Source organism: Dipodomys ordii, unplaced genomic scaffold (genome assembly GCF_000151885.1).
Source record: "Dipodomys ordii isolate 6190 unplaced genomic scaffold, Dord_2.0 Scaffold36, whole genome shotgun sequence".
Taxonomy (NCBI): domain Eukaryota; kingdom Metazoa; phylum Chordata; class Mammalia; order Rodentia; family Heteromyidae; genus Dipodomys; species Dipodomys ordii.
The window spans coordinates 16,941,498-16,955,512 of record NW_012267252.1 but is presented as its reverse complement, the minus strand read 5'-3'; the positions used below and the strand labels follow the sequence as shown (position 1 = coordinate 16,955,512).

The following is a 14,015-nucleotide window of genomic DNA, read 5'->3' as shown; positions in this document are numbered from 1 at the left end:
CCTCCCCCTCCTCCTCCTCCTCCTCCTCCTCTCCCCACCTCCTCCCCCCTCAGCCACCGCCTCTTCCTTTACCACCACTCCCTCCGGGGCACCCCGGTCCCTGCAGAGTTCCCGCCCGCGCTGCCTTCGCTGCGCCCCCCCGCCCCCCTCGGATCCCAAGCCTGCTACGCCGCCGGAGGTGGGAAGACAGACGGACGGATGGACAGACACGCCGATTCTAGCACTCAGATCTCCACCGCCTTGGCTCCTCGCAGCCCCGCGTTGGGGTGGCTGAGACGGCTAGCGGAGCACCGCGAGGGTAAGCGGGCGTGGTGGGGCTGAAGGCACCGCGTGCTTCGACCAGTCCCCACCCCCAGCGAAACTCCCGGGGGGTTCCTGGGCGCCAGGGGGTGCAGGGAGGGGGTGTCCTCCTCCTCCAACCACGTGTAGGACCGAGGTCCCAGGCTCCACGCCCGTGGAGCCCTAGCCTGGACTGGGGGTTCGTTTTCCAAGTTGGGACCCAACCGTACCGGGCCGGTGGGACTTCAACTTGCACCCGCGCGCGCCTCACAGCCTTGGATTATTTCTGTCTGAAAAGTGCTCACCTTCTCCAAAAGAGAGGTCATTCTGAGATGTTTGGGTGGGACGGGGCTCCCCGGGGAGGGGAGGAGAAGGGCCGATGCTGTGCAAGCATGATCGTTTTTGTTGTCTTTATAATTAGTGTTGGCATGGTTTTTCACATTGTTGTTGCTATTATTATTATTACTATTATTATTTCTATTCTTATTCTGACATTTGTGGTCCCAAAATTAGTTTGCTTTGCAAACCCAGGAACTGCGGATGGAGTCTCTGGTCCTATGTCCGCATTTTCGAGCTCGCCTTCGGTTTTGGGATGATTTTAGGGCCGTGTTCTCTCGTCCCTATTGGCTCACGCCGCGGCATAATTATGATCACATCCCCCAGGCTGCTGGCGCTGCTCTCTGTTTATTGGTGGTTAAAGATCTATTATCTATCCATCAGCCGCCTGTTTTTTTCCTTTTTTTTCCCTTTTGCCAATTACATCCTTCTAAAGTGAAGTACCAGCAGGTATTTTACACGTTTACAATGAATGGTTTTTAATTTTTTTCTGGCGTCCTTTATTACTCCCTAGGCCCATGTCATTTACCTTCCAGAAGCAGAAGTATCTGTGTTTGGTGACTAGGTAGCATGAGACCCTGAAAATGTAGATCTGGAACAGAAAAAACCGAATCCTCCCAGAGGGAGCCTAGAAGGCTCCCCAAGTCAGCCAGGGGGTTGGTGCTGAGGACGTGTGCCTGGGTCTCTCCAACTGCTTGGCCCCCTGTCTTCCTGTCTCCTCTGCTGGCCTGGTTTTCTCTACTGCTCGATCTTTGGTCATGCCAATTAATTGATTTTATTTTAGGTCTAGGTTGAGTTGGTCAGCCAGGGATGTTCAGGTTTTGTCGACAAACCTGGGCAGAAGAGTTGGGAGAGGTATTTTCTGATGGAGTTGAGGCTCTAGTGGGATGAACTAAGAGCCCACAGAAATCACCCGGTTGCTGCCCTTAACCTTTGGAACACATACCCATACATCCATTTACATAGGACACGCGAACCTCACTTTGGCCCTCTCAATGGGAAAAGTTCACACTTGCTTCCACACTGACTGCAGTTCCCTGCCCCACTCCCCAAATACTGTATCTGCTCAGAAATCCCTCCCGAAACCAAGCTGTGGGGACAGAGGCCTCACTGTGCCCTCTGGGGGGGGGGGTGTGCAGGGTGGAGATCTCTGACTACACCCAGCCTGCAAGTTCCAGTGGAAGGAAGGATCAACCCTGGGGACCTGAAGCTGGAGATACCCAAGTCAGATTCCTGACCCTGAGTGCCCCACCAAGAGGGCTGGAGGGGAGACTGGCCATCTTTGCTGGGTGGGGAGAGTCCAGGGCCCCAAACCAGGACCATTAAAAGCTTCCAGATCCTGAGACCGAGAATAAGCTCCCCCCCCCCCCACTTTTCCCCACACAGGTAGAATTCATGGTCTTGGCTAGGGGTAAAAATCACTGGTCTTGAAGGCAGGAGAAATCTAGTCTTGGCCATGAGCTTGTGGGAGATCCCAGTGGTGTGTCTTGTAAGGGTATGTCTCCTCTTGTACCATGGTCAGCCTTGAGTGCTTCAGCTGTGTTCAGTCCTCGGTGCGTTGGGAGGAACCTAAGGGAGCAGGACACACGCTGTAGACAGGATGCCTCAGCCTCTTGCTCCAGGCAGGGACATTTGTTCAGTGCGATGGCATCCTCCGAGGGTCATCGTTTTCCTGGGTCAAGATTGCTCCCAAAGGATCTGGCTGGCTAGCAGGTGGGTGAGAACGGAGGAGCGGCTTCTGGTGCTCATCTTTTGGGAGGTAGCAGGGTGGGCATCTCTCCTCCACTCTTAATCCCACAGTCCCCGAAGCCCACTTGCCCGCCCTCCCCCCCCCAAGCAAAGGGTGAAGGTGGGGGACAAGGAAATCCTGGGAGCTGGGTAATTATGCTAATCCATGCATCCCAACCTGAGGCTCCCGGGAAGGTCTGAGCCACTGGCCCTGACAAGTAGGAGAATTAACTAGCAGAGTAATTCATTAACCACTCTGGCCAGCCGAGGCTCACCAGTGCACTAGGATCTCAGTTCTGGACCCTGGGCTGCCTAGGACTGCGTTTGTGTCTTCCAGCCTTTGTGGACCCCCTTTGTTTCTTAGCTGCTGCTAGAAGAATGGGTGTTTGGTGAAATATCCACACCGTGGGGCTTCTTCCCTTGGCTGGGTGTGTCCCTCCAAATCACTTTGGGTCTGGAAGGCCTGGCTGTGTACACTTATGGATCTACACTGGATCGGCAGCCAGACTAGCAGACACTTGGGAAGTTCTAATCCCAAATCTGTCACTGATTGGCTTTAAGCAACACCTTGGACTCTCCGGACCTCATTTTGTTGTGTGTAAAAATATAGCTAAGTGCTGTCTGGGAAGCAGTGGAGGGTAGTGGTGAGCAAGGATGTTGAGATTTTGTTGTTGTTGCTGCCGTTTGTTTGGTAGGGGAAAGACTATGATAGAGCTGTTCTGCTCTGATTGTGACTGTACTTACACAACTGTGGTTTTCAAGACTCAAAGAAATGTACAGTACAAAGTGTGAATTTTGCTATATGCAATTATATCTTAATATCCCTGTATTCCCCCCCCCCCAAGAGACTTGCGTTCACAGGTTAACTATGTGGTTGTAGGTTAGTTACTTAACCTCTCTGTGCCTCTGTTTTCCTTCAGATGGGAAATGAATAATAGTATCTTGGCCCTTGGGATTGTTGGCAGAGATAAGCAAAGTGTTCAGACAGTGTCTGGCACATAAAGAACGTTCATAAAAGTCGGCTCCTGTCACTGTGGCCGTTAATATTCTCTCCCCAAGGCCACGGCTACTGGCCGGGCCTCCTGTTCTGTGAATGAAGAAGCTGTGCAAAGGAACTAATATTGATCTCTCGCTCCAGCAGTGCTCCCTGTGTTTGCCTAAAGGCCACGAACTTCCTTCAGGAGGTGTTGGGATGAGAGAGGCCTGGATTCCTCTCACGAGGCACCAAAAGGGCAGAGATTTCTACGGATCTCTGATAACCATCTGCTCTGTGCTTCCTCTAAGGCCCCTGCCCCAGCTCAGAGGAGCAAACGGCGGCTCTCGGTGGGTCACTGGCTTTGGTGTTAGGCCGCCAGTCTGGGGGTGAGTGCAGGGCTTTCACACCACACGGGTGGTGGGGGCTGGCGAGGTCCCTACTTGTGGGACTGTGCCTTGTCGCATGTATGAAAAGGGTTTGCTTGTTTACCTTGGTGGGAGAGTCCGTGAGCCTGCCCGGGGCGCGTTCATCAACCCATCTCAGTTATGCTATGCGGTGCCTGTTCCGGTGTGGTGAGGCCTACCGACCTGGGTTGGCGCAGCGATCTCTCACAACGGGAACCGGTGAGCCCTTCCCCGTCCCAGGTCCCAGGTTCCGTGTCCGGGGCGTGCGATTGGGGAGGCCGCTCGCTGGCGGGTTAATTCGTCCTGGGGTCCACGGTGATTCTCCAGGCGCTCGGGACGCACCGAATGCGTAGAGCTTCGGTGAACTCGGAAAAGTGGAAATCGTGTCTTTAAAAAAATCTTTTTTTTTTAAACGATCGCGGCAGATCCCTTTCGGTCCCGAGGCCCGGAGCCCGGCGGGCGCGGCGGCCGGGCTGTCATCGGTGTGCGCGCAGCGGCGCCTAGTGGCGGGGACGCGCGGGCGAGGTGTCCTCCGAGCCCCCAGCCCGTGCGCCCGGAGGCGGGGCGCGGGGGGGGGGGTCCCCATTGCCTAGACCTCCGAATCGGCCACCCAGGCTATTGGAGGCGGAAGTGCAGGGCGGGTGGCTGTAGAGGAGAGAGGACGCCGCGAAACCACTCCTGGCCCCACCAACTCGACGGAGCGTTCACCAGCTTCGCCCCGGGAGTCGGGCTTCCTTGAAGAGGGGAGGGGGCAGGGAAGAGGGGAGAAGTGGGGGACGGGGTTCTGCTCTACGAAACGGGCCGCCAGAGGCAGGCCGGCTGCAGCCCTCAGATTCCCCCCTCCCCCCAGCACAGTGATACTGAGAGACCCCGGGTCCGGCTGGGGCCGGGTGGGGTGGGGGTGGGGAGGAGCTGGGGTAGTGGGGTGCAGCGCTGCTAGATTAGCGCCCCCTTGAGGCCAGCGGAAGACGCCCCGGGCCGTAGGTCCTTAGTTACTGCCCAGGGGGCACCGTAGGCCCAGGGCACCTGTGGGCAAAGGGGCACAAGTCGGTTCCTCCGGCTCCCTCCCCTCCCCTGAGGGGGGTGGTCAGTGCAATCCTCGGGGTTTGCTGGAAACCCGGGTAGTATGAAGAGCGATGGGGGGCGGGGGGTGGGGGGGGACTCGGGATCGCTGCCGTCCCCTCGGTGTTGGCGGAGCCTGTGAGCACCTGGGTCTCCGGGGGTCGCCCTCCCCTCACGTTTCCCTCCTGAATCCCGCACTCGGCTAGACAGCCCGCGCCGGACTCCCGGGTTAGGGTTTAGCGTCAGTTCCTCGGCTGCTTTCAAATGAAAGCCAACGAGCAAGCGAGGGCAGGTAAAGGGAGACCGACAGGGGTCCCGCAGACCGGGAGGCAGGAGCAGAGGGAAAGGGCGTGCTTGCCCCGGGACTGTCCTGAAGAGGTGAAGACAGCTCTGTCCCCCTCAAATCTGGGCCTCCAGCCCCGACAGCCCAGGGCTCCCTGAGGCCCTCCCTGGTCATTTTAAAGCTGTCCACTGCCAATTTGTCCTCCAGGCCGCTTTTGCCTGGACTTCAGCCCTTGCCCCCGAACTTAGCAGTTTTCCAACTGTGGAATCGCACCTAGGGCGTAGGCCTGGCGGGCACAGTGCAGCCCGCACGTGCTGCAGCGGGGTGGTAAGCTGCGGAGGAGACTCGGGTCCCCAAAGTCACTAGTGTAGGTGACTCCGATTGGCCCTGCAACCTTGGAGGAAGGAAAGGGAGGACAGTCCGAGCTGTGCGCCGCTCTCCGAGTTCTGCCTGGTCTGTGCCCAGGGGGCTGTGGATACATTAAGGGTGTTCAAGGGCTGGAAGAGTCCCAAGTGGCCCATAGAGGGTCTCACACGGCCCCACCCCCAAAAAAATACACCCTGGCCAAAGACCTCAGCTGTTCCACACTGGCCTCCCGTCCTGGAGCTCGTGTAAGCTCCGCAGCCAGCGGCCTCTTCGTGGGGTGTGGCTTGCTAGATGTGGGGAAGAAGCCCTCTGATTTACCCACTTGGATGTTAAGGGCCCTTTACACCCACAGACTGGGCACACTGGACCAGCCCCCCCCCCGCCCCCATACATGGGCATCAGGCACGGAGAGAGTGCTGTGTGGGCCCAGATTCCCCCAGATGGCCATGGGGCTGACAATCGGAGGAAAGGCCGAGTGTAGGGCCCGAGAGGCCTGGGCCTCCAAAGCCTCTAAAGCTCCTCTCGTCTCCACACCCGCCGGGGCTGGAAGAGGCTAAACCCAACGACCAGCCGCCGCCCGCCCTTCGCTTAGCCGGGCGGCCAGCGGCTCCCCTCGCCCAGGAAAACCCAACAAAGGGTGGCATCGCCGCTGCGCGCGGGCAGGGACTGCATTGGTTCAATATTAGCTTTTCATTCCAGTCTATTGTGCCCATCTGAGATAATATTGACTCTGAGGTGAGAGCGCACGGCGACAGGCTTGTCTGACACTCCGCGGCAGGGCGCTGGGAGGGAAGAGAAGCTGCCGTGGAGAGTTAAAGAGACTGCAAATAAAAGCTGCTCCGGGCCCGGCGCCCTGCGCGCTCGCGCGCAAGATCAGCCCGGACCAGCGGGGGCGCAGGATAGTCTTGGGGATCCAGGGCCGGTGAAGGAAAGATTTCCCATGAGAAACCATCCTAGTCGAACCCACATGCTCATCTTCCCATCGATGTTTGAGGTTTCCCTTCGGAGTTACTCCCGAGGAGGGGGAAAAAAACGAATTCACCAAACACTCATTTAGGCTACAAGTTGAAGACACTGACATTCACCCCCCCCCACTTTTAATGGCGTCACTCTGTAGTGTAATTTAGTGTCCGAATTCCTCTCCTGTCCCCCTCCCCCCCAACCCCGTGCGGGAGAAGAGTAAACACACGCAGTAATGCAGTAATTATCATTAAGCGCAGCTATATGTGAGAGCGCAGTTAATATCAGATTTCTAACTGTGCGTCTTGCTTTGCTTTGAACTGGCTGCTTGTAGTCTACCGGGCAAATCTCCTAACTGCCTTTCCAATCACAGCTTTAAAGAACGTGCAGGTATGTGCGTCTAAAGAAAGATTGATTTCAATTTCCACATTGGCTCTAAATACCAGCGTTGGGGGCGATGGAAAAATAGCACATTAAATTGTTTTAGATGTCTGGGACCAGAACGCTTCAGCTAAAGCCCTGGGCAACCAAATGCCCTGCGCAGAGGCCGGTAGTAACCGTGGGAAGTTTGTCTTCACCTGTCAATTTGAGAAATCTGCATTCTATCCTTAAACTGGACTCTGATCCTTATTATAAAAGAGGATCTGGTAATTCAGCCCTGCAAAGAACTAGTCTTTAGGGATCTTTTCATCCACACCAAGACAAGGGTGGGTATGTGGGGGCCTGAATTAGGACAGTCAGTCAGGACACAGCAGGAAAAAGCAGGCAAGGCTGGAGGTCCAGGTGTTTCTCTCCTCCCTTTGGGGTCACCTTGAGATTCCCAGTGAGGGCTTTCCTTTTCTTTTGTGCGACCTGTAACCTGTGTAATTAGCTTGTATTCCATCCTGCTTAACACCTAATATGCTTGTATGGTTTCATCATAGATGGTTTAATACATCACCTCGAACTGCTTTAATACATTAGTTCTACTATTTTTCTCGTCCATTTAATCATACCTTATGTGGGTATACAGATCTGGATCTATATTGACATAATGTATAGGTTTGTGTGTACCTGCGAAGATCTTTGGGGAGCCTTTATTCTCCCTGAAAACACGTACTTGATCAATTTTTGTGTAACTTTATAAAGTCCTCGTGAACGGCCACTTGGAGTCCAACTATGTTTTTAACAACAAATACTTTGGGGTCCAGTTTTAACAACAAATACCTTGGCATCCGGCTTCGTCTGCAGGAAAAGGTGTGAAGGATGCCGGCCGGGTCCCCTTTGGAAAGTGGTTCCCCAAATGTCTTTTCCCAGGACCAGAAGCGACCAGGCTCGGCATCCAGCGGCTGCCTCCACTCCCCGCTGGCTCCTGGGTGGCGGCGATTGGTTTTGGTTTGGAGTGCAGCCATTTAAAGGTTCTGATGCTCTGTAAATCGATGTCATGAATTAACAATTAATTCGGGAAGTGGCATCGACTCAGCTGAGATGTCCGGGAGAGCGCCAGAGGCCTGCCATCTTGGGTTCTGAGCTCTGGACAATGGGCAGTTTGCGGGGTTGCCGTAGCCCAGGCGGGAGGAGCGTCAGTAGGTCAGCCGCAGCTGCTCGCTCCGCTGCCTGTCAGAAAGGCTGCCGGAGCTTGAGCTTGGGCTGGGCCGCCTGCAGACCTGGCGACCTCCCGTCCTACCTCCAACCTGTCTTTCTGAGCCAGTAAGAGCTAAAATAAACAAACTCCCAAAGGAGGGCAGAGGCCAGGTAAGTCAGAAGTAGGGACTTCAGATGTGTGCAAGTGGCCTTTTCGAAGGCCAGAGCCCCAAAGGGACTCAGTTAAAGGAGGAGGAAAAAGGAATTTAAAATAAAGGGGGGAGGGGAGAGTCAGATACAGCCAGTTCAAACCGCAGACAGGAAAAGGTCCACTAACTTTACCGTAGGACCAAGAGATTGCTCATTTAGAGGCCCAGAGTTAAGAAGGGAAGTTGGGGTGAGAGGTGGGGAGGGGGAGGGGAACTGACCCTGCCCCAAAGAGACTTGTCCCAGTGCACTGAGTTGCTTATCTCTTCAAAGCACCCCGACCCAGAGGCTTACCTGGTGAAAACATCATAAACAAGAAACTTGGCCCAAACCAGACCAGTTGGCTTTGGGTTCCCATTTCTAACAAAATTGGGGGGTTCCCTGAGGGCCCTGTGATTCTAAGGTGGTAGATTCCTAGGCTTGGGAACAGGTACTGGGTGTGGGGACTAGCGCCCTGGTACTCACCCCCCTCCCCTCGGGGCAGGGAGAGCTCCTGCTTTGTTCTCCAAACAAATGTCCAAGTTACCCGCTGAGAAGGGAGAAGGGAAACAGGTAAGAGGAAGGAGGGGGGGAAAGTGTCATTTTGTTAAAAACACTTCCCTCAGGACTGCAGTCTCTGGGCCTGGCTGCTGGACGTGGAGGCGTTTATGCCAAGCCTTCCCGACGAGGAGGGGTCACTGGGCCAGGCATGTGGCTGTGGATCTCGCTCAGATGGGCTTGGGCACTTCTGGCCCAGCTACAGCATTTTCTCCATCCAGGTGATTCATCTTGTCAGTGCCCAGTGGAATTAAAAAACTTGATGCCAATGGTGTAAGCATCCAACCTCTGTATGCCTGCCCTTTGCTCTAAAGCTCACCATCCTGGTTTACAGGCAGCTGCCTAGGTGTGCTGGGCAGGAGATAGGTAGATTTTACTCTTCACCTGCTGCTAAGGCATCTGGCCTAAGAGATAGTTCACTCTGATCACGGGAGTCTCTTGTCCCAGGTATCTAGCTGAGCACCTATTACAAAGATCTGTCTCTTCCCAGCTTGATCCCAGCAAGCCATTGGAGCAGTCCATTGATGGCTGCTCCCTTTTCCCAGGTGGAAAACAGAGGCTTTGTGATAATAAAAGTTCTACCCCAAAGTCACACAGAGTATTGATTGGAACCTAGACCTATGACCTGGACCATTTTTCCTTTTTTTTTCCCACCACTAATTCCCCACCAGAACACTTCTTGCTTTTTAGTTTTCCCCTCCCCAAAGCCAATGATCATAGGATTCAGAGCCTGAAGCTCACATCCTCTCCAGGTCCAGAAGAGACTGTTGGCTCCTGGGTAGTGTCTGTAGTTTACAAAGAGCCTGTCACTTCTCCTACCTCCTCTGAGAGGTGGACAAGATTATTGTTCCCCACTTTTGAGAGGGAGCAATGGGCTCAGGGAGGCTGCACAACTGGCCCATCCCACAGCCAGCTCGCACAGAGCCCTGGCACTGCCCGAGTCTCAAAAGCTTCCCAGTTTAATAGATTACCACATATGGGACCATTTAGTCAATGGGGTGAGGCCTTGCATTCTGTTGTGAAATTGCTAGGTTGTTTTCTCTTTTTCATGTTTTGAGTGTTTGTACAAATATTATTTCAGGATTCCAAACCTGTTCTGCATTTTAGCTTGTCTTGTCCCCCATCTCTTCTCTGTGTGTTCACCCCTTTATAGGATAGGGCAACCAGGAAACAAGGCAGGGAAGTACCCCTTATCTAGAATCAAGTGATATTCCAAGATTCAACTGTACATTTCTATTATCATTTGTTTCATATACCACTAAAATGTGTGATCAGGGGCTTTAAACATGTTGTTGAGGTATATGTTTTTTCATGATTTTCATAATTTGTTTTGTGGTGTCATTTCTGGGGCTTGAACTCTGGGCTGGCACCACTACTTTGTTTTTTTGCTCAAAGCTACCATGCTACCACTTGAGCCACAACTCCATTTCCATCTTTTTGGGTGGTTAATAGGAGATCAAGAGTGTCAGGGACTTTCCTGCCTGGTCTAACTTCAAACTATGATCTTCAGATCTCATCTTCCTGAGTAGCTAGGATTACAGGCGTGAGCCCCTAATGCCTGTCTACTTTCATACTATCTTTCACCCTTACCCTAGACCATGTTGCCAAGGGGAAGAGTTTGACTTCGAAGGAATCCTTTGGTTCTATATGCAAAGAGATAACTAAGAATCCAGCAGGAAATGGCTCAAGAGGTCTCTGATCTGGAAAAGATGTTCCCAATACTCTACCTCCAGCAATAGCCCACCTTGATTACTATTCTCTGTCTTCCGTAGTCTGGGACTCCTTTCCCAGGCCCCCTTCTAAACATCACTATTCCTATCTCTCTCTTATTTTTCCCCCACCTTAGGAAGAAAGAAGAAAGCTTGATTTTTCTCTATTATTATAAAATTACCTGTATATTTTTAATATACCAGAATACATAAAGAAGTTAGTAACAAACACCCAAATCTTCCCTACCCACTGGTTACTACTGCCAAACATTTCAGGATGTTAACTTTTGACATCTTGGAAAAGAAAAGAAATTAGATTATGTCTACATAGTTTGTTATTATTGTCCAAAAGAAGAAAAGAAAGGAACTGGCTCTGTAATTCTACTTATATGAAGTTCATATGGGCAAAACTCATCTAGGGTACGGAATTCAGGAAGGGGGCTGTCTCTCAGAAAGGGTTGGCTGGAAAGAGTCACAAGAAACTTTCCAGGGGGCTAGAAATGCTCTGTGTCTTGATGTAGTGATGATAATATGGGTGTTTGCAGTTGCCAAAACCCATCAAACTTAAGACTTTTAAAGTATTTTACTTTAAATCTTGATACCTTTGTAAAGAAACAGAAAGCATTTTAAACAGATATTACAGTGAGAGACTAAACTGGAGAGGTAAAGAAGAAGAAGAAAAAAAGCCAGAATTTTTAACCGAGAAGAGGCTGAACAGGAATAAGCTACAATGGGACTGGGGCTTTATGCCAAGGGAGACAAGCTTAGCCTGGTTAATCAAGAAGACTGAATCCTTCAAAGGGGACCCATGAAGACCCTGCCAGTACCCACCGCAGACCAAGCTTCCCACTGCTTCCCTGACTGAGGCATTGCGTTTCCTGATTGGGACAGGGGTCCTTTGTAGCCCAACAAGAGTCAATGTTGAGTTTAGAAGGAACAGAGGAAGCTTTAACTTTCACACGGATTCTAGAAGTTTCCTTCTGGTCCTTGTCTGTCATTTCCAATGCTGTTCCTCATAAAAACAATACTATAAAAGGTGGTTGAGATTCCATCCTTGAAAAACCTATTAAATGCCTAACTCATAAAAATATAGAATTCTCAGCTTGATAGGACAGAATTATGTATATGGAGTTGTATGTGTGCCATGAAAAAAAAATGAGAAGAAAGCAAAAGCTCTTTCTCTCAAAACATACCTGTCTATGTCAGGTGTCATGTTGGCATTTGGTATTTAAAACGGAACAAATCGATGATACTATCTAGAAGAGGAAGACCACCTGTTACACACCGAGCAATAAACCTTACAGGTGTTAACACGTGAGAGATGTGGTCTTAGTCTTACTACCTTGAAATCATTCTGGCTTAACTTCTTAATTACTGCTGGGCTCTGTTGATTTTCTAATTTCAAATTATTTGAAGGGAGTGAAGGTGAAAATGATCTGTAATTCCAAAGGGAAAAGGAAAGAATTAGAAAGGCACTAAAACCTAACATAAGGACTGTCAAAGCTAGGGCTGAGGGCTGGGAATGTGGCTGAGGGGTAGAGTGCTTGCCTAGAATGTATGGCCCTGGGTTTCATTCCTTATTACCACATAAAAATAAATGAAATAATTTTTTAAAAAAAGATAGGATTGAAGCTGGGAGCTGGTGGCTCACAGCTGTTATCCTAGCTACTCAGGAGGCTGAAATCTGAGGATCACGGTTCAGAGCCAGCCCAGGCAGGAAAGTCTGTGAGATTCTTATCTCCAATTAACCACCAGAAAACCAGAAGTGGTGCTGTGGCTCAAAGTGGTAGAGGGCTAACTTTGAAATTAAGAGCTCAGGGACAGTGCCCAGGCCCAGAGTTCAAGCTCCACAACAACCAAAAAAAAAAAAAAAGGATTGATTGAAATATGAAAAGCAGAAAGAAGCATAAAACTGGGCAGTGGGAAGAAAGCAGCGCCGTTCCTCATGCCAGTCCCTCGATGCTGAGGTGCGCCCTCCCCAGGGTGGTTTGGGTGCTGTCTGAGAGCAGAGCAGTGAGGAGGACCTGTGCCTTCAGGAATATGAAGCCTGTAGCCACTGAAAATCACATAGGAAATTTGGGATTCATTTGTTCACTCCACTGCTACTGAGCATGTACCTTTTATAAGGAAGTTTCCAATTGACCTGCAATTAACAAATTTAGTCAATCATGACTCTTGCCCTCAAGAGCTACTTGGGAAACTGGACAGCTAACTATTATTTAATGTGTCCAAACACAGAATACTTAGGGGAAAGCTGCTGACATCCTCTTTCAGTGACACAGGAAAGCATGTAGTTCCAGTACTTCTTCCCAAGAAAGTCCTAGAGGATGAATAAAACTAATCTTCCCAAAGAACCTTTAGGAGTAAGGTGGTTCTATAATGGGTAGCGAATAAATCATGGCAAGCAGGGAGGGGACGGTCCTGGGCCAGTGGAAAGAATATAGAAAGCAAATGACAAAAGGGACAAACACCTGTTGAGTGCTCATTGGGTACTTTGTGTAGACTATCATCTTTAATTGTCACTTTAGTTTCCAGAATTAAATGCAACAAGGAAGTTTAAAAAATGCCTTTGTGGGCTAGAAAGATGGCTTAGTGGTAGAGTGCTTGCCTTGCATGCATGAGGCCCTGGGTTCTATTCTTCAGCACCACATAAGCAGAAAAAGCTGGAAGTGGTGCTGTGACTCAAGTGGTAGAGTGCTAGTCTTGAGCTGAAGACCTCAGGGACAGAGCCCAGGCCCAGAGTTCAGGCCCCACGATCGACCAAAAAAAAAAAAAAGCCTTTGTAAATAAAGTGCAAGCATTGCAGAAGTATTGGTTATTAAAATAACTTGCAGCTATGTCTTCCTCTTGCTGGTCAATTATTCATTCAACAAACACTTCCTGTGCACATATGCTGAGCCAGGCGGCACAGTTCTAGGCACTGGGGATATAATTGAGGAAGAAACATAAAATCTCTATCCTCATTGAGCTGGTGATCCCTGGTAGGAATCTCTTGACATGAAGAAAAGGGCTGATGAACCCCAAGGCACAGGCAGAGAGCCTACAGTAACTATTTATTAGTCACTGAAATACTGAAAACTTGGAAAAAAGCCTAAAATGTCCTATAATGATGAGTAATAAAATATTAGGATGTTTCCATACTACAGAAAACTGCTACCATTTATGAAGTGGCTCTGTACAGAAGCCTAGAAAGATTTCTAAGACCCAAAAGGAGGAGGGAAAAAAGTTCCAGAACAACATGATCCTGTTAAGGTTTTAAATGAACACTGCTTGTATGTTCTTGCACTAATACATAAATTACATGTGGAAACTTAAGAGGTAAAGTCAGAGAAAGTTCTAGAAAGGGCCACATCAGGCTACAACTACACAGTGGCTTCAAGGGAGGAGAAGGGAACTGGAGGATGGACTGGGCATTTTTACAGACTACAATGTACACTTAATTGTTTAATTGCTGACAATGAGAAGGCATTCATGGATCGCCTGTGTAATTAAACAAGGAGACACATGCACATAAGGAGAATTTAGTTCTAGCAATGGGATTATGGCTGACAATTGTTACTCTTTTAATCTCCTTTACTGTTGTTTTAATATGTCTATACAGAGAT

The 14,015-nt window shown here is 50.5% G+C and overlaps 1 long non-coding RNA gene across 1 annotated transcript in view; it reads left to right on the top strand.

Moving 5' to 3' along the window:
• Positions 1-119: 119 nt before the first annotated feature.
• Positions 120-14,015, top strand: part of LOC105986667 — a 43,234-nt gene continuing 29,338 nt past the window's right edge. The window contains exon 1 of the long non-coding RNA XR_001175126.1: positions 120-298. This is a non-coding gene — a long non-coding RNA (uncharacterized LOC105986667). The remainder of the gene's footprint in view (positions 299-14,015) is intronic.